Source organism: Pinus tabuliformis, chromosome 2_1 (genome assembly GCF_031772625.1).
Source record: "Pinus tabuliformis cultivar Carrire ecotype Pingquan chromosome 2_1, CPIR1, whole genome shotgun sequence".
Classification (NCBI taxonomy): domain Eukaryota; kingdom Viridiplantae; phylum Streptophyta; class Pinopsida; order Pinales; family Pinaceae; genus Pinus; species Pinus tabuliformis.
This window is the reverse complement of record NC_142299.1, coordinates 557,510,976-557,534,244: the sequence shown is the minus strand read 5'-3', so window position 1 is coordinate 557,534,244 and position 23,269 is coordinate 557,510,976. Positions and strand designations below refer to the sequence as shown.

At 39.4% G+C, this 23,269-nt stretch overlaps 1 long non-coding RNA gene across 1 annotated transcript; it reads left to right on the top strand.

Annotated features, from left to right (window-relative positions):
- Positions 1-8,643: 8,643 nt before the first annotated feature.
- Positions 8,644-11,900, top strand: LOC149201590 (uncharacterized). Its single transcript, XR_016253452.1, has 3 exons — positions 8,644-9,330; positions 9,522-11,415; positions 11,585-11,900. It is a non-coding gene; the product is annotated as an uncharacterized LOC149201590 (long non-coding RNA).
- The last annotated feature ends 11,369 nt before the right edge of the window (positions 11,901-23,269 follow it).

Here is a 23,269-nt window from a genome sequence, read left to right as displayed (position 1 = left end):
GGTACTTAGACCCCAGGACAAATCGGTTGTCACCTCTAAGTGGCTCTACAAAATCAAGCATGGAGCTGATGGAAGTGCAGACCATCTCATTCACAAATGTAAGAGGGATTTGGCTTCTGAATTTGAGATGAAGGACCTAGGACCAATGCACTATTTCCTAGGGTTGGAGGTTTGGCAAAATCGAAGTGAAATTTTCCTCTCTCAAGTTAAGTATGTTGTGAAGATATTGGAAAGATTTGGGATGGTGGATTGCAAGCTTGTGTCTACTCCAATGGAACTTAACTTTAAGAAGTTATGTGGTAGTGTTGTTGGATCTGAATTGGGAAATGATTCTGAGTATCGTCAACTCATAGGAGCACTGATGTTATTGGTGAACTGTCGTCCAGACATATGTTTTGTAGTTAACACATTGAGCCAATATATGGTTGAGCCTCATCATATACATTGGATTGGTGCCAAGAATCTTCTGAGATATCTTCGGGGCACAATCACTCATGGATTGAGATACATTGCTGGAGATGTGAAGCTGCATGGTTATTTTGATGCTACTTGGGCTGGCAGTGTGGTGGATAGCAAGAGCACTTCTGGATGTTGTTTTTATTTGGGTTCTGCTTCGATATCTTGGATGAGCAGGAAGCAGAAATCGGTTGCTTTGAGCACCGTCAAGGCTGAATACATAGTTGCTAGTATGGCCTCCTGTGATGCTGTCTAGTTGAGGAAGCTCTTCAGTGAGCTGTTTGGACATGTGATGGATACCACCGTGATTCTTTGCGACAACCAGAGTAGTATCCGATTATCTGAGAATCCCATGTTTCATGATTGCTCCAAGCATATAGATATCAGGTACCACTTTATTCGGGATATGGTACAACGAGGAGTAATAAGGCTCCATCACATTGGGTTTGATGAGCAGGTCACTGATATTTTGACAAAGCCCCTGTGGAAGGTCAAGTTCTTGGCCTTCCGAGAATGACTTGGAGTCATGGAGAGACCCTCTTATGAGGGTCCTGTATGAGATGCACCATGAGTTCTGGGAGTTCCATGGGGTTTGGGGTACTTCTTGGAGCGATGAGCAACCATAGGGTGGGTGGTTCAGCCTTCCCCTAGTGGTTTGTTGTGTATAGGGTGAGTGGTTCAACCTTATTCTGCGACACCCCTTGGTGACATGTAGGCAGGATGAGTGGTGCATCCTTCTCCTGCTGAGACATCCTACTCATGCAGTCTGGGACTCATGGGAAGTACCTCTCATGGGAAATGAGGATAGGGACCATAGTACTACAAATGGACGCATCGTGTACTACCATACTCACTATGCTAGGATGACCAATATTGATCTGGGATCAATTGGAATTGACTTCGGGTCAGTAAGAGTGGTATGAGACACTCTCTTTTGATTGGAACTGACTTCGGGTCAGTAAGAGTGGTATGGTACACTCTACTTTGATTGGGACTGACTTCGGGTCAGTAGAGAATGGTATGATACATTCTCCATCACTTCTTCTTCTTCATTGTTCAGCAGAGCATTGCAGAGAAGTGCATTGATGGTACATACTACAGATAGTACAGATTGGCAGATGGAGTTCTTCCTAGTTGAGAGGGAGTGTTAAAATTGGCAACTAGGGCCAAACTCCACATGGGTCATTTTATTTATGAAAGCTGATATTTTTCATGGATTCCTCTCTTTGAGGGGTGTAGGATTGATCTAAAGGTCATCCAATTTGACATGTACAAATGAAGTTATGAATTTATTTTGATTATAATCAAATTTTCAAGGTTGAACAACAAACTTATGTAGGCTCAGAAACCCAACAATCACGTCTATTCATCCTCAACGCTGCATATAAATAGAAGGTGACTTAGCCTCATTTGGACACACTCATCTTCACACTTCTCTCTTTCTCTCCTCATTGATTGAGAACAGATTTCTCGACCTCTGTGTCTCCACACGTTTGAAATTTCAGGAGTGCAAAATTTCAGAAGGCCGAAATTTCAGGAGAGCGAAATTTCAGGAGGCCGAAATTTCAGGAGACCGAAATTTCAGGAGACCGAATTTCTGGACAGTTTGACCAAGCATTGACCTCCTTTGACTGCATTTTTGTGAGCGCTATCTCTGTTTGGGTAGGTCACATTTCTAGGCACAGAAATCGAGGCTAAACGTTGACTGTTGACCAGCGTTGACTGCAGCTAGGGCTCACCGCAGGTGGGTTGTTTGACCAGATTTTGACTGGGCTGTTTTTTGGCTGATTTGAGGGCTGATTCATCTTGCTGTTTGGAGGCCGAAGTTGACTAAAGTTGACCAATTTGTTGAGGGTCAAATTTTCCCTATTGACCAGCGTTAACTTTTTTGGTTAGGGCTCTTTTGTTGCTGTCATAAATTATCAGATTTGTAAATTGTTCTATCTCTCTGTGCTGAACTATTGAAGATTATAAGAATAATTCATCAAGGGTTTCCCCACATTGGGGTTTGTCCTTGGCTGGTGCCACATATTGTGTCCTCCTGTCTTGGCTTGTCTTCTATTGTTTATGTTTATGTTCTATCTGCATTTTACTATCATGTTGATGTGATTGCTAAACTGAATATTGATATTGGGCTAATAAAGAAATTGAAGTAAAATTGCTCTAAAGCATAGAACATACCATTGTTGCCTAAAATTAACAGTTTCAGTTTATGATCTGTATGTTAGTGTAGTATGCAGTAGTGTTTGCATCACTGTTTATCGAACTAAATAACTTGTTGAATAAATAACAAGTAGATGTTAAACCAGTAACTGCAGTAGGATTTTTGTTTGTAAAGATTAAGAAATTTTCACAATTCTTTCCTTGGAAACCCCTCTCTTGGACTTATGAACTCTTTTGGAGGAGTTGTCCACCTATTTAGCCCCTCTTCACTTCACACATGTGGACGTTTGAACTTCTAGAGCCGGACATTGGCTTGCCTTTGTCTTCACTAGTATATCACTAGCTCATCACAAGTCACACCTTTTCTTGTTTTGGGCTAGAATTGTCTCATGTAGCCTTTGCTTTTGCCTCTCGAAAGTCACTTCTTCTCATGCTAGAGCTATCATGGTGATTGTATTTCCAAATTTTTCCTTCATTGGTGCTTCACCACTTCGTATGTCTTGCACCGTAGGTAGCTACACGTGGGCATAACTATCTCGTAGTTTCATAGCTATTTCATGAACTTTTGCCACTTTAGATGCCCTTTATTTCCATTTATTTTGCAATTAACAAGGTCACTTGGATGATTATGAGGATATATTCTTACCTTGGAATCCCCTTTGTTGGACTTATGAACACTTTTGGAGGAGTTGTCCAACTATTTAGCCCCTTTTCACTTCACACATGTGGACGTCTGAATTTCTAAGGCCAGACATTGGCTTGATTTTGTCCTATTTCTATACTCACATATGATAGTTCACAAAATGACGTACAAATTTTCTTGTTATAGTTTATTTTTCTTTGGCTCTATTTGTTCTCTCATCACTTACACATGTTATAATAGCTTCGACTTCGATCTATTTTCGAGGTGTGCAATGTGTGTTGGTGTTACCACATGTTACCTTTGTGGGTATTTTTGTAACATTGAGGTTCCCTTGGCCTTTTTAGCTCCATGTCGGTATTGCTGCATCTTTCCTTTGTTGGTGCTTCAACAAAATAGCTGCTTCTTTTTCTTTCTTCTCTCACCTTTTGTCACTTTTCCTTTATATGGAGTTGGTGTTGCCTTTGCCTCTACTTGAGCCGGACCAAAAGTATTAGCTGAGGAGGTATATAGCTTGTTTAGACAATGGGATTACCATGTTTGAGTTCTTAGCATGCAATAATAGTCTCCTATGGGCGTATTATTCATGGTAATGGCATGAATTAGTCTTTTCCATTTTTTTTGCCTCTCTCTAAAGATATTTTCTCACCCTTTTTTGGTCACCAAACTAGTGATAGATTCCCTCTAGGTCATTGTTTTGTGTTGGGCCCAACTTGAGATACTTCTTCCGAGATGGTTCTAGTCACCATGCTACTTCCTCCTTGTCACTTCCTCAAAAGAGTGGTTTTGGTGGTTGCATCCCGTAGATTTCAGCTATGGGATTGCTTAATCATTTATCCAACACATTCTTCCTCTAATTTCTTTCTCTTTGACTTAGCTAGTACTAGCTTAGTTTTGTGTCAAGTTTTCTATCTTTCTATATCTACTTTTTTTTTTCTTTTCTTGTTTTCATTCTTTTGTTCTCTTTTTCCCAAAATTGACGTACTCATGTCAGATATTTTTGTCTCCACTAGTATGTCACTAGCTCATCACAACAAACACCTTTGCTTGATTTGTGCTAACAATCTCTCATGTAGCCTTTGATTTTTCCTCTCTTAAATCACTGTTTCTCATGCTAGAGCTACCTTCATGATCGTATTACCATATCTTACCTTCATTTGTGCTTCTCCAATCTTCGTATCTCTTGCATTGCTACCTCCTAGTTTCATAGTTATTCCATGAAGTTTTCCACTTTAGATACCCTTTATTTCTTCACATGTACATTTCTACCTTTAGTTTTTGATGTTGCTTGTTGCATTGTGTAGCTTGGGAGGTACTCCACAAGGCTAGATCTGGGGTTTGTGTGAAGTCTGGACACAAAAGGAGTTTGTGGGCAAAGAACCCAACTGAAGGGGTTTTAAACACATATGGAGTTTAAAGTTCTAAAAGGAAATTAAAAAGGAAAATTAAAAGGAAAAATTAAAGTGGATAAAACCCCCAAGTTCTAGAGGGTTCCGAAGAGGCTTAGGAGAAGCTGTTTAAAGGAGGCCTAGGAGAGGCTAAAGGTAATTAAGCGAGAGGGAGATCGTTTGGTGAAGAAGAGCAGTCAAGATGTAGCCTTAAGGAAGGCCGAGTTATAGGGGCGTGTAGGGTTGCAAAAAAGAGGTTGAGATCTAGTGCATCCGAAAGGTAAGAGATGGTCGTGGTCCAAGAGGAGGGATTACCAAGTTTCCTTGCAGGATTTTGGGAGAGTTTAGGAGGTGAACCCCGGTGAAGAAGGCCGTGAGCATACCTATGATTTTGGAGTAGGGATGTGATCCAAAATCTTTTGCTTATAAATGTATTAAAGAATTACATGCATAAATTGTAGCTTAAACATAGAAATTTAATATGCACATTAGAGAAGAGGAGAAACACATAAAGCATGAAAGAAGACAAGAGACTTCATAACGGAGTTTGTTCGATTTGGACTACGTCTCCGGGCCCTGCTCGATCAATGGGGAGGCCTTCATTCATTAAGTGGCATGAGAAAGAAGAGTACAATCATCAGTTACACAAAAGGAGTCTTATACCTCCATACTGAAAAATGGCCGAAAAATGCAGAACTCTGTTGGAGAAATACTTCTCAGTTTTTGACAAATCTACGAGTTGAAACCTCGGATAATCCTTCCGGCAGCTACTCAGCACCAATCTGCCCGAAAAACACCAGCGTCTACCCAATCTGGACTGCGTTAGCCTATCTTAGCCCAGCGCTGGCGCTATGTTAGTGCTCTGACCCTCTGCGTCAGCTACGCTGGCCTCTCTGGTGCTCTGCGCAGCACTTAGCTGCCTTTGCGTGAGCACTGGCTGCTCCTACGTCACTTTCTTTGGCTGCTTTGCTGCTCTCCCGACACTATTTCTGCCTCTCTGTCTCTCTGTACTCAATGCCCCTCAGCTGCTTTTCGATCATTGATTCTCTCTCTTTGCAAACCCTGCTCTAGAGAATAGAATGACTGATCATCTGGTGTACCCTCCAAGTGATCTTCAAGCCTCCTCTTATACTTTTCCTATTGACATTTCAACGGCCGAGATTAAGTCCCTAATCAACGGCTAAGATTAGATATGGCTTGATCCATGTCTTTTGGACCACTCTAATACAGATTCATATTAATACACATTAATATTTTATTTTCCCTAAGTTTAGACTTAGGGACTCCATTAAAAATATTAATTATTTTAATATATCCTGATCTATTTAGAATCACCGAAAACCCTTTCTGGGTACTGGAGATCTCATGTGCCCCAACCTCTCCGCCAAATTTCGTGGCTAGAGCACATCCGATGCCACCCCAAATCAACACCAATACACTGAGTCAGATTTGAGGTGACCATCCGACAACTTTTGAGGTGACCATCCAACAACTTATGCCGTTAATATTTTGTAGGCATACGTTTTGTCAATTTTGATTTTTGTTCCACTGTGCCTCTGACTGTATTTGGTTATTGACAGTCATATTTATTTTCTGTAGCTTATATTTCTTGATGTGTAAGCTGTTAGGGTTTCCGCCTTTCTGGGTTTCTATTTACTCTGACTGTATTTGGTTATTGACAGTCATATTTATTTTCTGTAGCTTATATTTCTTGATGTGTAAGCTGTTAGGGTTTCTGCCTTTCTGGGTTTCTATTTACAGGTTCTTCTGTTTAAGCCATCGAATCTTAAAAATTCTTTTACTAATTTGTGTATTTTATTTAGAACAGAGATTTGGCTATCAAGGCTATACTGTGTTCTACATTTTATTGTCTTTGTAGCTATTGTATAAAATTGTATGCAACCTTGTTAGAGTTCCTACTCTTCGTTGTTTTATGTGAAGAGTTATTTCTTAAAAATTCTTTTACTAATTTGTATATTTTATTTAGATCGGAAATTTGGCTATCAAGGCTATACTGTGTTCTGCATTTTATTGTCTTTGTAGCTATTGTATAAAATTGTATGCAACCTTGTTAGAGTTCCTACTCTTCGTTGTTTTATGTGAAGAGTTATTTTTTGGCAACTACTTAAAGTTTTGGCTTAGGAGAGCTTTTCCTTTTAGTTTATGAATTGCATTTTTCATCCTTGGGAGGAAACGACTTCTCATTTTCTTATGGAATTTGGTATTGCTTTTTCATAATATGTTGATAAAAAAAATTTTGACCCAAAAAAAGTTGCTTGTGATGATTTACAGGTATATCTGTTGGTTATATTCCAGTTTCAAGATGCAGATGTTTGTCAAAACTCTTATTAAGACCATAACTCTTGAGGTTGAGAGCTTTGGAAAAAATCTTTTACTAATTTGTGTATTTTATTTAGAACCGAAATTTGGCTATCAAGGCTATACCATGTTCTGCATTTTATCGTCTTTGTAGCTATTGTATAAAATTGTATGCAACCTTGTTAGAGTTCCTACTCTTTGTTGTTTTATGTGAAGAGTTATTTTTTGGCAACTGCTTAAAGTTTTGGCTTCTGGGAGTTTTTCCTTTTAGTTTATGAATTGCATTTGTCATCCCTGGGAGGAAACGGTTTCTCATTTTCTTATGGAATTTGGTATTACTTTTTCATAATATGTTAATAAATAAACAATTTTGACCAAAAAAATTGCTTGTGATGATTTACAGGTATATCTGTTGGTTATATTCCAGTTTCAAGATGCAGATGTTTGTCAAAACTCTTTTTAAGGCCATAACTCTCGAGGTTGAGAGCTTTGAGAGCTTTGACACCTTTGAGAGCTTTGATACCGGTAAAGATGTAAAAGATAAGATCCAGGCCAAAGAAGGCATTCCCTCCGACCAGCAGCATCTGATCTTCGCAGGAAAGCATCTTGATGAGAGTTTTTCCTTTTAGTTTATGAATTGCATTTGTCATCCTTGGGAGGAAATGGTTTCTCATTTTCTTATGGAATTTGGTTTTGCTTTTTCATAATATGTTGATAAATAAACAATTTTGACCAAAAAATTTGCTTGTGATGATTTACAGGTATATCTGTTGGTTATATTCCAGTTTCAAGATGCAGATGTTTGTCAAAACTCTTATTAAGACCATAACTCTCGAGGTTGAGAGCTTTGAGAGCTTTGACACCTTCGAGAGCTTTGACACTGGTAAAGATGTAAAAGATAAGATCCAGGCCAAAGAAGGCATTCCCTCCGACCAGCAACATCTAATCTAAGCAGGAAAGCATCTTGATGACGGACGAACCCTTGCTTATTACAATAATAAGAAGGAATCTACCCTCCACCTTTTTCTTTGTTTGAAGGACGGTATTGAGGTCAAGCTTAAAAAAAGAAAAATGCTTATTACAACAATAAGCAGGAATCTACCCTCGACCTTTTTCTTTGTTTGAAGGACGGTATTGAGGTCAAGCTTAAAAAAAGAAAAGAAAGAAAAAAACAGACACTCTAAAATGAGTGCTAGAGCTTCAGCAAGATAGTTGAAGAAATGTATCCTCCTTTTTACTGGAATATGCATAATGCCAAGGGTTTATAGGAATTTCACCTTTATCATGTATCACTATCTACCCAAACCCCTTCAGCGGCTCAGTATACTGCGCAACCACCACATCTATCCCCTGTAAGAGGTGCAGATTGGTGCTCATATCCATTGGTTCCTCCAGGGCTTTTACCAGGAATATTTTGGATAATATACTGTGCAACCACCACATCTATCCCCTGTAAGAGGTGCAGATTGGTGCTCATATCCATTGGTTCCTCCAGGGCTTCTACCAGGAATATTTTGGATAATGAAAATAGGACGTGGGTGCCTCACACCCCACTTTGAGTAGACTGCACAGCCACAACATCTATCCCCTGTAAGAGGCGCAGATCAATGCTCATATCCATTGGTTCCTCCGGGGCTTATACCAGGAATATTTTGGATAATGAAAATAGGACGTGGGTGCCTCACACCCCACTTTGAGCCCTCTGGATATCTGATGATTCCACTAATTATATCCTTGAAAGAGTTTCAATGTTTTTCAAAATTATTTTTTTAGAAAGTCAGACAGACAACTTTTTTTGATGCAATAGAGAATGATAAAAGGGAGAGTGCACAAGTCACACCGGTAGTGATTATCTTCTACCATATGGAAATGGCATTTCAACCACCAGCTGTCATCAATTCCACGAGTCTTTCAGCCTTTCATCCAATAGTTAATATGGGATTCGAACTATGACAGAAGAGGCATGCTGATTATCGATTTCAACAATAATAGCCGGAGGTCAGTTGAGCGTTCCACTGCAAATCCAGAGCATGTCATGTCAGTGTTTATCTCAGTACTATTTTCCATACTTTATCTTCGCCAGATTCGATCTCAAATGTCTTTTATTGCCAGCTTTATTCTGCCAAGGGGGTGAAGATATTGGAGAACTCGACAGCAGTTCTTTTATAGCCAGCTTTCTTATTCTGCCAAGGAGGATGAAGATATTGTAGTTGTTAGCAGTGGTATCCAGCTTGTTCTCTGGTGTTGGATCTTGGGCGACATTGCAGAACAGCCTGCTTCGGTGAGAAGGTCATTGAAGATGACAACTTGGGTCCAATGCAGTTATTATGTTTGTGTCCACAAGACATAATCCGTTCTAAGGAGGTTGGTTTTAGTCCATAATACATGCTTTTAGGAAAACTAAAACATTAAGGAGGTGCTTTTTGCAATCTGCTTTAATGGTTATTTATGTGGTGAAGTTCTTGTAAGTTTTTTATTCTGATTTTTAATCGCTGAATGAGTTTTCCTCTTGTTTCTTAATCGCAACTCTTTTCTCTTTTCTGTTGTGTCTGCAGATTGGTTTCTCGAAGAAGGCCAACTTAATATTCCATTTCTTTTTGCTGCGAAAGCTCATTCCCCCTTTCTATTCATTCACTCTTTTTTGTATCATCCTTCCAATGATTATGTTTTTGCCAGAAGCTCAATTAAATACTATGTGCCTGCTATCATGTCGTTTTTTAATATACTTTCTGCAACAAGATCGTTCCCTTTCATTGTTCCATATCTTCTCTTTGAAAACACAATGTCTGTAACAAAATTCAATGCCATGATCTCTGGGCTCTTTCAACTTGGCAGTGCTTATGAATGGGTGGTGACAAAAAAGTTGAGTAGATCATCTGAAGCTGATTTCATTGCTTTTAAGGAATCCTGTCCTTAATTAGAACACCCGGACACCAAAAGTATCATCAAGTTGTTTCAGAGTCAGCCCTTGATATCCTCAACAAATTGAACGAACAGCAGCAGAAAAAACCCTTTAAAAAGAAAGTCAATCGGCTTATTAGAAAGAATTGGCTTTAGCTTTTCTTCTTTTAACAACCTCTAATAGGATTTTATTGTGTGCTCAAGGAATTCATTCTTACTTCTTACTGTTTCAAGGGATCTCTTTCCTCCTTGTTGGCCTTGATTTGATTGGGGAGCAGGTTAGTTGAATTCCGCAGCATAGAGCTTGGGCAACCTCTTCACAGTGCGCTTATGAATGGGTGGTGACAAAAAAGTTGAGCAGATCATCTGAAGCTGATTTCGTTTCTTATATGGAGAAGGAATCCCATCCTTAATTAGAACACCCGGACACCCAAAGTATCATCGGGTTGTTTCAGAGTCAGCCCTTGATGTCCTCAACAAATTGAGCGAACAGCAGCAGAAACAACCCTTTAAAAAGAAAGCCAATCGGCTTTATTAGAAAGAATTGGCTTTAGCTTTTCTTCTTTTAACAGCCTCTACTAGGAGTTTATTGTCTGCTCAAGGAATTCATTTTTACTTCTTACTGTTTCAAGGGATCTCTTTCCTCCTTGTTGGCCTTGATTTGATTGGGGAGCAGGTTAGTTGAATTCCGCAGCATAAAGCTTGGGCAACCTCTTTACAAATTGCCTTTCCTTGTAATGTTTTTGACACTAACTGGAGACCTGATTTTAGGCCAATATTCAAGCGAGCACAACTTTAAATAAATATCGCTGCAGGCCTAGTAATTTCATGGTATGGTTTTGCAGATGTATTAAGAAGTTGGAGATATGAATACAGCACTTGATCATGTTGGGTAATATGGTGCTGATGGGCTGCTGAAAATTGGCTAAGTTTAAGCCATCACCCTTTTGGGGAGTAAGAGTAACAGATATTTCACCAAATATTTGTATGTTTTTTAATGAAAGCGCAGACTTGTCATTCCAACGTCCAAGTGTCACATTTTCATGGCTGATTATGCTTACGGGAAATGATTGTGCAGCAAGATAATATTATTCTGGGTGTATTTATGACTATGAATCACAATGAGAGTCTGCTTTCGAGAATTGGTAATGCCCATAGATTGTTGGGCAGATCATCTGAAGCTGATTGTAACTTGGCGGTGCTTATGAATGGGTGGTGACAAAAAAGTTGGGGCGGATCATCTGAAGCTGATTTCGTTGCTTTTATGGAGAAGGAATCCAGTCCTCAATTAGAACACCCAAAGTATCATCGGGTTGTTTCAGAGTCAGCCCTTGATGCCCTCAACAAATTGAGCGAACAGCAGCAGAAACAATCTCTTTAAAAAGAAAGCCAATTGGCTATATTAGAAAGAATTGGCTTTAGATTTTCTTCTTTCAACAGCCTCGGCTAGGAGTTTATTGTCTGCTCAAGGAATTCATTTTTACTTTTTACTGTTTCAAGGGATCTCATTCCTCCTTGTTGGCCTTGATTTGATTGATTGGGGAGCAGGTTAGTTGAATTCCACAGCACAAAGCTTGGGCAACCTCTTTACAAATTGCCTTTTGTTGTAATGCCTTTGACACTAACTGGAGACCTGATTTTAGGCCAAGATTCAAGCGAGCTCAACTTTGAATAAATATCTCTGCAGGCCTAGTAATTTCAGGTTATGCTTTTGCAGATGTATTAAGAAGTTGGAGATATGAATATAGCACTTGATCATGCTGGGTAATATGGTGCTGATGGGCTGCTGAAAAGTGGTTAAGTCCCCACCATCACCCTTTTGGGAGTCAGAGTAACAGATATTTCACCGAATATTGTTATGTTTCTTATGAAAGCAGCAGCGTTGTCATTCCAATGTCCATGTCACAGGCTGATTATGCTTGCGAGAAATGAGAAATGATTGTGCGGCAAGATAATATTATTCTGGGGTGTATTTATGGCTGTCAATGACAATGATCCAGCATAATTCTTTATTGTCTTCCCTATTCTTATGATTCTCTGGGTCAATTTTTTATTGGAAACATTTTTTATTAGGTGTGAGCCTGCTTAAGAGGTTTGTACGAATCTCTTTTCTGGCCTATTTGGCAGATATATGTAAAGCTAATTTATTTTTAAACATGAGAAGATGTATTCCATATTTGTATATCCAATTAGACAAGTTGGACAAAGCAGAAAATTTGCTGACCTCTCTTTTGCGTAACCACCTCACTTTTTTTCCCTTGATTATATTTGATTATCTTTGTGTGTTAATGTTCCCCTGCTCATCCAGATTGAAATTCTAATACAAATTTGTGCAGTTAGCATATCAACATCAAGATTCAATAATATGTCTCATGATTATTTTGTTAACATCACTTCCTAATTCCTTGAATGGGATCCTTGAAGTTGTCTTTTGTGAGCGGATCTCATGAACTGTTGGTTCAGAAAATTGGAAAAATAAGTTCAGTGATATTTATTTGCCACGTTCCATGGGCATTGACCACATGGTTGCACTCGAGCACATGGTTGAGAGTGCATCCCTGGTGCTTCCCATGCCCTTGGGATGCAGGGGCATGTGGTGAAACGTTTTGCCAAACCCCCAATTTTGTGAAACTTGGCAAAATGCACTGTGAAATGTTTCACAAATGCCACTTTGTTTTCCATGAATTTCTTAAAATTTTGGAGATGTCTCCACACGCACCCCATGAATTTCTCTAAAATTGGGGTGTATCTACATATACTAGCCAATTTTCTGAACTGCCCATTCGCTATGTCCAGATTCATGACTGTTCTGAGGTTCTTCAGTGCTCAGGTACTGCTTAATTATGATCTCTTTGACAGTACTCTTAATGCATGACCTAAATGCTTGAATAAACATTTAACTATTGGTATGCTTCACTCGCACAGTCACACTTCTGTTTACTTCTTCAGTGCTTGGGTACTGTTTAATTATGACCTCTTTGACAGTACTCTTAATGCATGACCTAAATACTTGAATAAACATTTAACTATTGGTATGCTTCACTCGCACAGTCACACTTCTGTTTTCCTGTTTATTGTTCATTCGTTGCTGCCTCATCTTTGATTTGTAGATGGTGATAATCTACCCTAAATACATGATATATGTGCTTTGAGGATTGTTACACTTGCTTGTGGATCAAACAACCGTTTATTAGCATAGTTCATATGGATCTACTTTGAGAACACTGGTATCATGCTATGAATATAGTTATATGATCACTGCCCTTGTTGGTTATAATTTACCTCGAATATATCTTGAAGGTATTTCTGAGCATTGTAGACTGTTGGTTATAATTTACTTTGAATATATGATGGCAAATATATAATTTACTTTGAATATATGATGACAAATACATTGTGAATGTTGTTTTTTTTAATGATGTTTCTGAGTGTTGTAGACAGTTGAATCTCACATGGAAGACATTGGATTTTATGGTTAAAAGAATACATTCCACGTTGGCTGACATTATTTTCCTGTCCTGAATGCTGACGTCTTTATTAGCACTGTGGACAGTGGACACTTGGTCGAGCAACATAATATGGCATAATTCATTCACAAATAACAAGTGTTTTAATATTCACCAAAAAAAAGTGATAAAAAGTGTTTTGATATTCAATGCGACTTGGTCGAGCAACATAATATGGCATAATTCATTCACAAATAACAAGTGTTTTAATATTCACCAAAAAAAAAGTGATAAAAAGTGTTTTGATATTCAATGCTTTCTAGTTAAAATCTGCTCTGAAGCACATTGATAACTACGTGCACATTGATTGTTAACGCATTGATAACCAAGTATTTTGATATTGGCTTCTATTAAGCGTTTTGTGATCACTATTTACTTGACATTAACACTTGGTCAAGCAATATAATATGGTATAATTCATTTACAAATAAAGTGTTTTAATATTCACATAAAAGTGTTTCTAGTTAAAATCTGCTATGAAGCACATTGATTGTTAGCACATTGATAACAAGTATTTTGATATTGGTGTCTATTAAGCCTTTTGTGATCACTATTTACTTGACATTAACACTTGGTAGAGCAACATAATATGGTATAATTCATTCACAAATAAAAAGTGTTTTAATATTCACATAAAAGTGTTTTGATATTTAATGCTTTGTAGTTAAAATATTCATTTGTTTTTTAAATTCACCCAGAAAAAGTGTTTTTGATATTCAATGCTTTGTAGTTAAAATCTGCTCTGAAGCACATTGATTGTTAGCACATTGTTATATGCTAACAAGTAATTTGATATTGGTGTCTATTAAATTTTTTGTGATCACTATTTACTTGACATTAACTTTGGAGTGTTAGTGCACTTACTTGACAATTGATAATAAGTATTTTGATATTGGTGTTTATTAAGCTATTTGTTGATCACTATTTACTGGACATTAACTTTGGAGTGCTTAGAAAGCTTTTTGTTAATTGCTATCTACATTATCTACATTCCCTGACACTACTGTTTACATTATATTGCTATTTACATTGCATAACATGAACTTTGGAAACTTTAGAGTGCGTAGAACTATTATAGTTTTTTGTTAATTACTATTTACAGTTTTTTGTTAATTACTATTTACATTGCATGGTTTTTAGCCGTTTTCTGTTTATTTTGGCAAGATATAGGTGTTCAACTTCATTTTTCAGTGTGATATTAAAATAAAATTTTACCACAAAAATTTACCTTGGAAAGAATGTTCATACAATCACCGCCCTTAGTTTTACAATCTGTTTATAATTGCCAAAGTAAGAATCTGTTTATAATTGCCAGTGGCATTTTATCAGGAATGCAACTACGCAGATATTTTATGCCATGGAATTGGGATTGAGTTTTATACGTCAAAATTTGAGTTATAATTGCCTGTGGCAATTTATCAGAAGAGTGCAATCACCCAGACATTTTATGCCATGGGATTGAGTTTTATATGCCAAAATTTCAGTCAATGTGTTTGCTAAGAGGGGTAAGAGGCCCGTTTCTGTAGAATAACAAATCAATCTCGTGTAGAATAACAAGTCGATCTTCTGTCTCTTCCAGTGTTTAAACTATTACAGAATAGTCTGTCTTTTGTTTGATGGTTTGTTTGGGGTTAACTATTGATTTAAAGTAATTTAATTTTACTTAGAGGTTGCAATTCCATAGATTATGTTTGCATATTTGGTTTTTCTTTTCTGAAAATTAATTAGATTGGTACTTAGATAATCAACTCCATACTATTGCAAATGCTTTGTATATGATTTCAAAAGTCATCAATTTAAAAGCTTTGTATATGATTTCAAAAGTCATCAATTTAAATTTGAATTTGGAAGATCTTCATAATGAAGTTTCTTATTTAATATTTTGAGGATTTGTTTGGTTAGTCATCAATTTAAGTTGTGCAGATTCATTCACTTAACCTTCAATTTAAAAGTTATCCATTTAAATTTGAATTTGGAAGATTTTCATAATGAAATTATGTTCTTATTTAATATATTGAGGATTTGTTTGGTTAGTCATCAATTTAAGTTTTGCAGGATTCATTCACTTAACCTTCAATTAAAAGTTTGCAGTGTAGTATCTATATATTCAAGGGTTGCTCTTCTTGAATACTTGAGTAAATGTATTAGCAATTGCTCTTCTTGAATTTGGGTAAACGTATTTGCATTTGCGAGATCTGGATATTCAAGAAATGTTTATACTATATTTGGTTAGGGATATTCTTAGCGTCACATCCATTTTATAAAATTTAATAACAATGCATCATGTTTCAATGGTAATTCAGTAACCACTATTTTAGTTCCTCATGTGTGAATCTTTTAAAGCCATTGTTCAGCATAGCTATCCGATTAGCTTAATTGAACTGTGGTAAGTTTTCGTCTTTTTAACTTGCTGTTCGAAGTTTGTAAAATAATTATATTACCATTCCAAACAAAACTTAAAACAATTCTCCAATTTTGAAATCAAACTGTGAGTGTGCCTGTCATGGCATGGATATGCAACCCATCGATAAGCAGGCGTTGCGTAGAGCATTGATAAGCGGGCGGGCCTCGACAAGGGCAGGTCTCATTCATAATTTTATTAGGGTTTTTGATCACGGTATCTGGACATGGTAAGAGAGCGAACGTTTACTCTAGAGCAGCTTGCCAGCAAGAGTAAAGTATAAACACCAGTGAAACAATTCATTAGTAGGCATCTAGGGATTGTGATATTGTACTATGGGCTGAAGTAGCTGTCTTAATCCATTTTCTTTTTCGTTCCATTCAAACAGTAAATACACACGGAGCAGGATTGATTGGCCAGGCGCCTCATCTTTATTTGAATGGATAGGAGGGGTTTCTGTAAACGAAAATTAATGCGGCAACCATGTTCCAACTCCACCTGCAAGTCAGAGTGATGACACTCTAGTTCAGGTGCAGAGCTGAGTGAATAAACTGTGAACAAACCATCGTTTGTTATTCCCATCATCGGCCGATAAACCACAGTTAGGACTCCAATCTAAACCGAGGGTTAACCAAAGGACAATTGGACGGATCACTGTTCCCATCCACGCCCCAGATCGGAGGGAGGGCTCGACGCTGCCAAGTGGTGTCCTCGCAGCCCTCGGATATGCCTGCTGGATGATTGACAAGTGGTGTCCGCTCAGCCGTCGGATATGCCCGTTGGATGATTGACAAGTGGTATCCTCTAGCCGTCGGATATGCCCGTTGGATGATTGACAAGTGGTATCCTCGGATATGCTCGTTGGGTGATTGAAAAGTGGTGTCCTCTAGCCGTCGGATATGCCCACTGGATCACTGCCAAGTGCCGTCCCCCCAGCCCTTGCATCCGCCGGCTGGATGACTGCCAAGTGACGTCCTCCCAGCCCTCGGATGTGCCCGTTCGATGATGGCCAAGTGGCATCTTCTTAGCCGTCGGATCCGCCCGTTGGATGACTGCCAAGTGACGTCTTCTTAGCCCTCGGATCCGCCAGTTGGATGATTGCCAATTGGCGTCCTCCCAGCCCTCGGATCTGCCTGTTGGATGATTGCCAAGTGGCGTCCTCTCAGCCCATGGATATGCCCGTTGGATGATCGACACGTGCGATACTCGCAGCCCCTGGATCTGCCCATTGGATGATTGACACATGGCATACTCGCAGCCCCTGGATCTACCCATTGGATGATCGACATGTGGCATCCTATCAGCCACAGGATCTGTGTTCGATGTTCGACACGTGCGATCCTCTCAGCCCTCGGATCTTGGCTTCGGATGAGGGACACATGGCATCCTCTCAGCCACAGGATCTGGGTGTTCGATGTTCGACACGTGCTACACTCTCAGCGCTCGGATCTGGGCTTCCAATGAGAGACACGTGGCAGACTAGCAGCGCTCGGATCTGGTCGTCCGATGTGGGACACATGGCATTATACCAACCCTCGGCTCTGGTCGTCGGATGTGGGACATGTGGCAGCCTAGCAGCCCTCGGATCTGGTCGTCGGATGCAGGACACGTGGCCGGCTCACAGCCCTCAGATCTGGGCCATCTGATGCAGACACGTGGCGGGCTCACAGCCCTAAGATCTGGGCCATCGGATGAAGGACACGTGGCGGGCTTACAGCCCTCAGATCTCGGCCATACGATGAGCAACACGTGGCGAGATCACAGCCCTCAAAGCTTGGCTATAGATGAGGGACACGTGGCGGGATCACAGCCCTCAGATCTCGGCCATAGGATAAGGGACACATGGCGGGATGACAGCCCTCAGATCTCGGCCATAGGATGAGTGACACATGGCGGGATCACAGAGCTCAGATCTGGGCACTGTATGGGCGCCACATGTCATCCTATCAATGCTCCGATCTGGTCCATGGATGGATGCCATGTGGTAGAATGACAGCGCTTGGATCTTGCCCATGAATGTTTGACACGTGGGAAGCTCTCAAAGCTCGGCTCTAGGGTACGGATGGAACCACGTGGCAGGCTTAGAACCGTCGGATTATGTGTACGATGTGCGCCACGTGGCGGTTTCAGAGCCCTCGATTCAGAGTACGTATGTGCGCTACGTGGCGACATCAAAGCCCTCGATTTAGTGTACGGATTGCAGCCACGTGGCAGAATGACAGCGCTCGGATCTTGCCCGTGAATGCTTTACACGTGGAAGGGTCAGAGCCCTTAGATTTAAGGTACGGATTTGCGCCACGTGGCAGGTTAAAAACCCTCGGATTTTTGTACGGATGGACGCCAGGTGGCGGGTCTCGAGCCCTCCGATTTAGGGTACGGATAGGCGCCATGTGGCAAGCTCAGAGCCCTCGGATCTAGGGTACGGATGATTGCCACGTGGCGGTGTCAGAGCCCCGGATCTAGGGTACGGATGATCGCCACGTGGCAGTGTCGAGACCTCGGATCTGGGTGCAGGTGATTGCCACGTGGCAGTTTCAGAGCCCTAGATCTGGGGTGCAGATGATTGCCACGTGGCAGTATCGATGCCCTTGGATGGGCTCCACGTGGCAATGTCGATGCCCTCGGATGGGCTCCATGTGGCAGGCTCAAAACCCTCGGATCTGTCCTACAGATGGGATCCACGTGGCAGGCTCGGTGTCAGAGCCCCGGATCTAGGGTACGGATGATCACCACGTGGCAGTGTCGAGACCTCGGATCTGGGTGCAGGTGATTGCCACGTGGCAGTTTCAGAGCCCTAGATCTGGGGTGCAGATGATCGCCACGTGGCAGTATCGATGCCCTTGGATGGGCTCCACGTGGCAATGTCGATGCCCTCGGATGGGCTCCACGTGGCAGGCTCAAAGCCCTCGGATCTGTCCTACGGATGGGATCCACGTGGCAGGCTCAAAGCCCTCGGATATTTTCTCCTGATGGCTCCACGTCGCAGGCTTAAAGCCCTCAGATCTGTGCTACGGATGGGCTCCACGTGGCAAGCTCAAAGCCCTCGGATCTGTGGTGCAAATGAGCGCCACTTGGCGGCCTAAGAGCCCTCAGAATTTGTTTTGGATGGCCGACACTTAGCGGTCTTAGAGCCCTCGGATCTGGGCGTTGGATGGGCGCCACATGGCTTGCTCTCAGCATTCAGATCTGGCCCTTGGACCGTCAACGTGTGGGGCCGTGGATGTGCGCCACGTGGCTGGCTCTCAGTGCTCTGTTCTTGGCCGCTCTACCCCCGTTCTGGGTGTTGGACACGTAGAAGCACAAACTATTCGTACTGTGTAATGTCTTCTTGCACGTGATTGTTTATAAAGTTATATGAAATTATGTCAATTTGACAATGTGGGATAACACCTGCGTTTTATCGGCAGATGGTGGGAATGACGGGCGATGGTCGCGGCAATCATTCACACAGCGCTACACTTAAACCTTGGATCAATGAGGACTTCAGACGACAATTGGTTACCTCGGCTAAGAGTATCTGGGCACCTGCAAATTCTGTCATCCAACACAAATTGCAAATACGAAGCCAAGTAGCAGCCCACAGCAGTTCGTCCTGCTCAGCATTACGAAAATTATGAATATGATACATCAAGTGCAGTGCGTTCATCTAATACTCAAACCTTTTTGTAATTTTTATGCCTCCAATTTTGTTCACAGCATGGATAAAATTGGTGTATAATTGTGTGCAGGAGACTTACATACTTGGAAACGGGAATAGGAACAGTTGTAAGGGCAAGATGCTTGATAAGACCCACGGTATTTGTTTACAAGTTGGAAGAGCTGCAGAAACAAGGCAACAGAAAATTAACATATTAATATACACCAGTCACAGAAGAAAAATAGCTGAAAATCTTTGAACTTAATTCAATATCATATCTTCAAAATTTTTGGACCCTATTAGAACAATTGAGGTAAGTTCTCGCCAATTATGGGTAAATTCCAATCATCAAATTGTGTGAATGGGTAGGTTATGTCAATTATTTACAAGAATTGAGACATAAGAGCATTTCAACTTTAGGTGTCAAATATATTATGAGATCAGAGGGAGACATAAGTATTTACACCATTACTAAGGAGGATCTCTTAATTCTTTTTCCATTTTCCAACTTAGAAATGTTTAGTTCTTTATATCTAAGTGCCTCTCATGTGAGAGAAGTCCTATGAAAACCCCACAATGAACTTGCTAAAGAAAACAATGAAAAGAATAAAAGAGTCAAAATAAGAGAAAACAAGAGGCTTAATGTAGGAAATATTGCAAACTAAGGTTTAATAAGTTTCTAGGATATTACTATTGATTGGAGAATGTAATGTTGCCTATAAAAAAGAGGTTTCTAGGTCACTTCATTGCCTAAACCACTAGTAACATAGAAAAATAAAAGGAGGAGGAAAAGGTTGCAACTTGGGATTTTGTAGCAAAAGTGAAAATTCTATAAAGAGAGCAAATCAAGAGCCAAGAAGTAACATTCATAGGGGTAAGGCCAAATGAGAATATGGGTTTGGAGCAAAAATCATAAAGAAAGATCCAACATAGGTTCAAGAGAGACTCTATAGACACTTAAATAGATACTAAAGATTCAACGATCGACAAAGGCCAAGTTACAAATCAAGGATTCATCATTGAAAAGGTGTGGTAAAAGAATTGTGACGAGAAGACTATTATCCCATGAAAGGAAAAGAAAAAGGAGGCAAGAGTGGATGATCTTCTGTAAGGAAGGCTAAATATAGCTCATAAATTGGTGATTTGACCTACAAAGAACCACTAAAACAATGAACCAACTTGGCACTCGATGTGGGATCAGGACAAAGTAAGAAAAAAATTAACAAATAGTTTAGTTGACAAACTATGTATCTCACCTGAAAGAAGGTGGATGGCTTGAGAGCTAGCTTGAACTACATAATATATGATGCTAAGCTTAGAAAAAATAAAAGAGGGGGCAAAAAGAGAAGGCTTATTAATCTATGTTGCTGGAATCTGCACATTTCAATGGATATCACTTCATGCTTCACATGATTTGCATATGCTACTTGAAAGAAAAACAAGTGTGTCATTTATCTAATTCCTCCATATTCACTGAAAATCCCAAAGAAAAATCCGTTCATCTCTAGTGAGATTAGTGGCAATAATGTTTCTTTCAAGGTCATTGATTTGCTTTTGTAAAATACAAATAATTAAACTAGGAAAATGAGTTAGGGATAGGTAGATTGGTAGAACTTGGATGATAATCCAATTTATAGCAAGTGGTAAATAATCCAAATAGAAAATACACATAAAACAAAATATACAAATATGTAAGGACTTGTTATGCACCTATGTTTGTCATAAACATCCATAATATAAGGGTAAGTCTCTCCAAACTCCATGCAAAGAAAATGAAATGATAATTTATGACCAAGAAGATATAATTATAAAATAAAATTCTAGATCCAAGACCAAGCAAAAAAAAGGGGAATCCCCAAAGTGCCCTTAGAGTGAAGCATGTGGAACCTCGAAATTCTAACATGCCAATCCTCCTTTTCAAATTGTGGGATGCAAGGGCAATCTCCTCCTTCTGCATCGTTCCATGTTCCATGCCAAGGAAAATGAAACAAAGGAGATTGAAATAAAAGATGCTGGTGGAGCAAGGGTTGCAAACAAGAGATAAAGGTAGCCAAAGTAAAATTGGAATTAAAGGACAACAATGACATTGTACAAGAACACTAGGTTTTAAACTATGAACAAAAGGTTAATGATGAGAATTCAAATTTAACCTCCTTGAATAGGAGCTTCTCACTATTATCTCAAGAAAACATGAGGAGGACTCTATGAAAATGGCGAAGAACATGAATTCTCATGCAAAAATACTCTTAGCTTAGGGTGCTAGATGTTGTAATAGAAGCCATGGGTGTCACCAAGTCACTTCACTCCTAGACCTACAAAATAAAGCAAAGGTGTAAACAAGAGAGACCCAAAGATCCTAGAAAACAAAACAAAGGAACAAGGCCTCTAAGAGGTAAGCAAAAGCTCCATGAACAAAAGTGAAAATATAAGGGAAATGTGTACAAAAGAAAGTTCCAGGGGGAGCCAAGGATTTTGAGAGGAGTTGAAGAATCAAGGTGAGGAAACAAACCCTAAACTAAGAGAATTGCATCCAATCTAGAGAATGTGGACAAGGAAAATGCATCATGATGGACTGGAAAGCAAAAGAAATAGCATTTAGTTCCATAGGAAACTAGCAAACTCTTGGAGAACAATGAAACAAAACTCGCTAATGAAAAAATTGTGTGCAATGTTCCACATATACATAAAATTCAAAAAAACAAATGGAAGGAATACCCAAAAAAGTAAAAAGCAAGGTCACAGAACAAAAGATGGAAGTGGCCAAGACTTGTCAAATAGAGTGAAGACTAGATAACTAAATTAAACTAAAGAGAATGATAAAAAAACAATAAAGAAACAACAATTAAACAAGAATAATGCACCTCTTAAAAATTATGCCAAGTACAATAGCATACTACAACAATTAAAACACAGTATTTATACATAATTTTAACACTTTGACAAAAATTTTACTAGTTTCTTTGCCCTATAATTTTTGTTGTTGTTGATATTCTCATATCAAAAACTCAATAAATTTTTATAAATTTTTTACCCATATTTTTATTCACACTTTCAATGTTTAATGACCTTGACTTAATTGTTAAATCTTACCTTATATCTTTTACACTAAGCATTATTACTAAATTTATGGATCCATACCTAATTTTGATTCTCAACTTAAATATATCACCAAAATTAAACCCCAACATCATCTTCTTTCTCCATTATTAAAATCGCCATTCTTAATCTCAATTTTAAAAATATTTTAACCATAATAATATCTAATACCCAACAAACATGTTTCCAAATAAAACCGACAAGCCACCATATGAGGACTCTACCACTATCATAGTACACAAGAATCCGGTGCATATAATATGAAACGGAAACAAGGACTTTAATAAACCCACCGGATCAATCCAGAGACAAGTTTTGTATTTCAATCAAAATCTACAAGGTAAAATGACAAACTGATATTACTATTTTACAAAAATTTGGGGATGGTTCAATCAGGCAGGGGCCAAAAGGACAGAGTAGACTGACTTAGCTTGCCCGCATTTTGATCCTTCAGTTTGGACCCTCCGCATTTTGATCCTTCAGTTTGGACCCTCCTAAAAACATGGGTAGGTTAAGGAACTCAGTGTAATCTGGTCTTCGTTAAACAACCTTGTGCAATTGAAGAACAAGGGGCTATTCAATAAAGAAAACCAAAACGGGTGATTGCCCAGAGCCCTATCCACCCACAACAACTACTAAAGGAAGTGTAGTCCATGATCTCCGTGCATAGTATCATAGAGTTATCAAATGATCACTTCCATAGGTATATATAACAAGAATATACCCAGAACAATTGATTGTAAAGAATTTGTAGATGTTAGT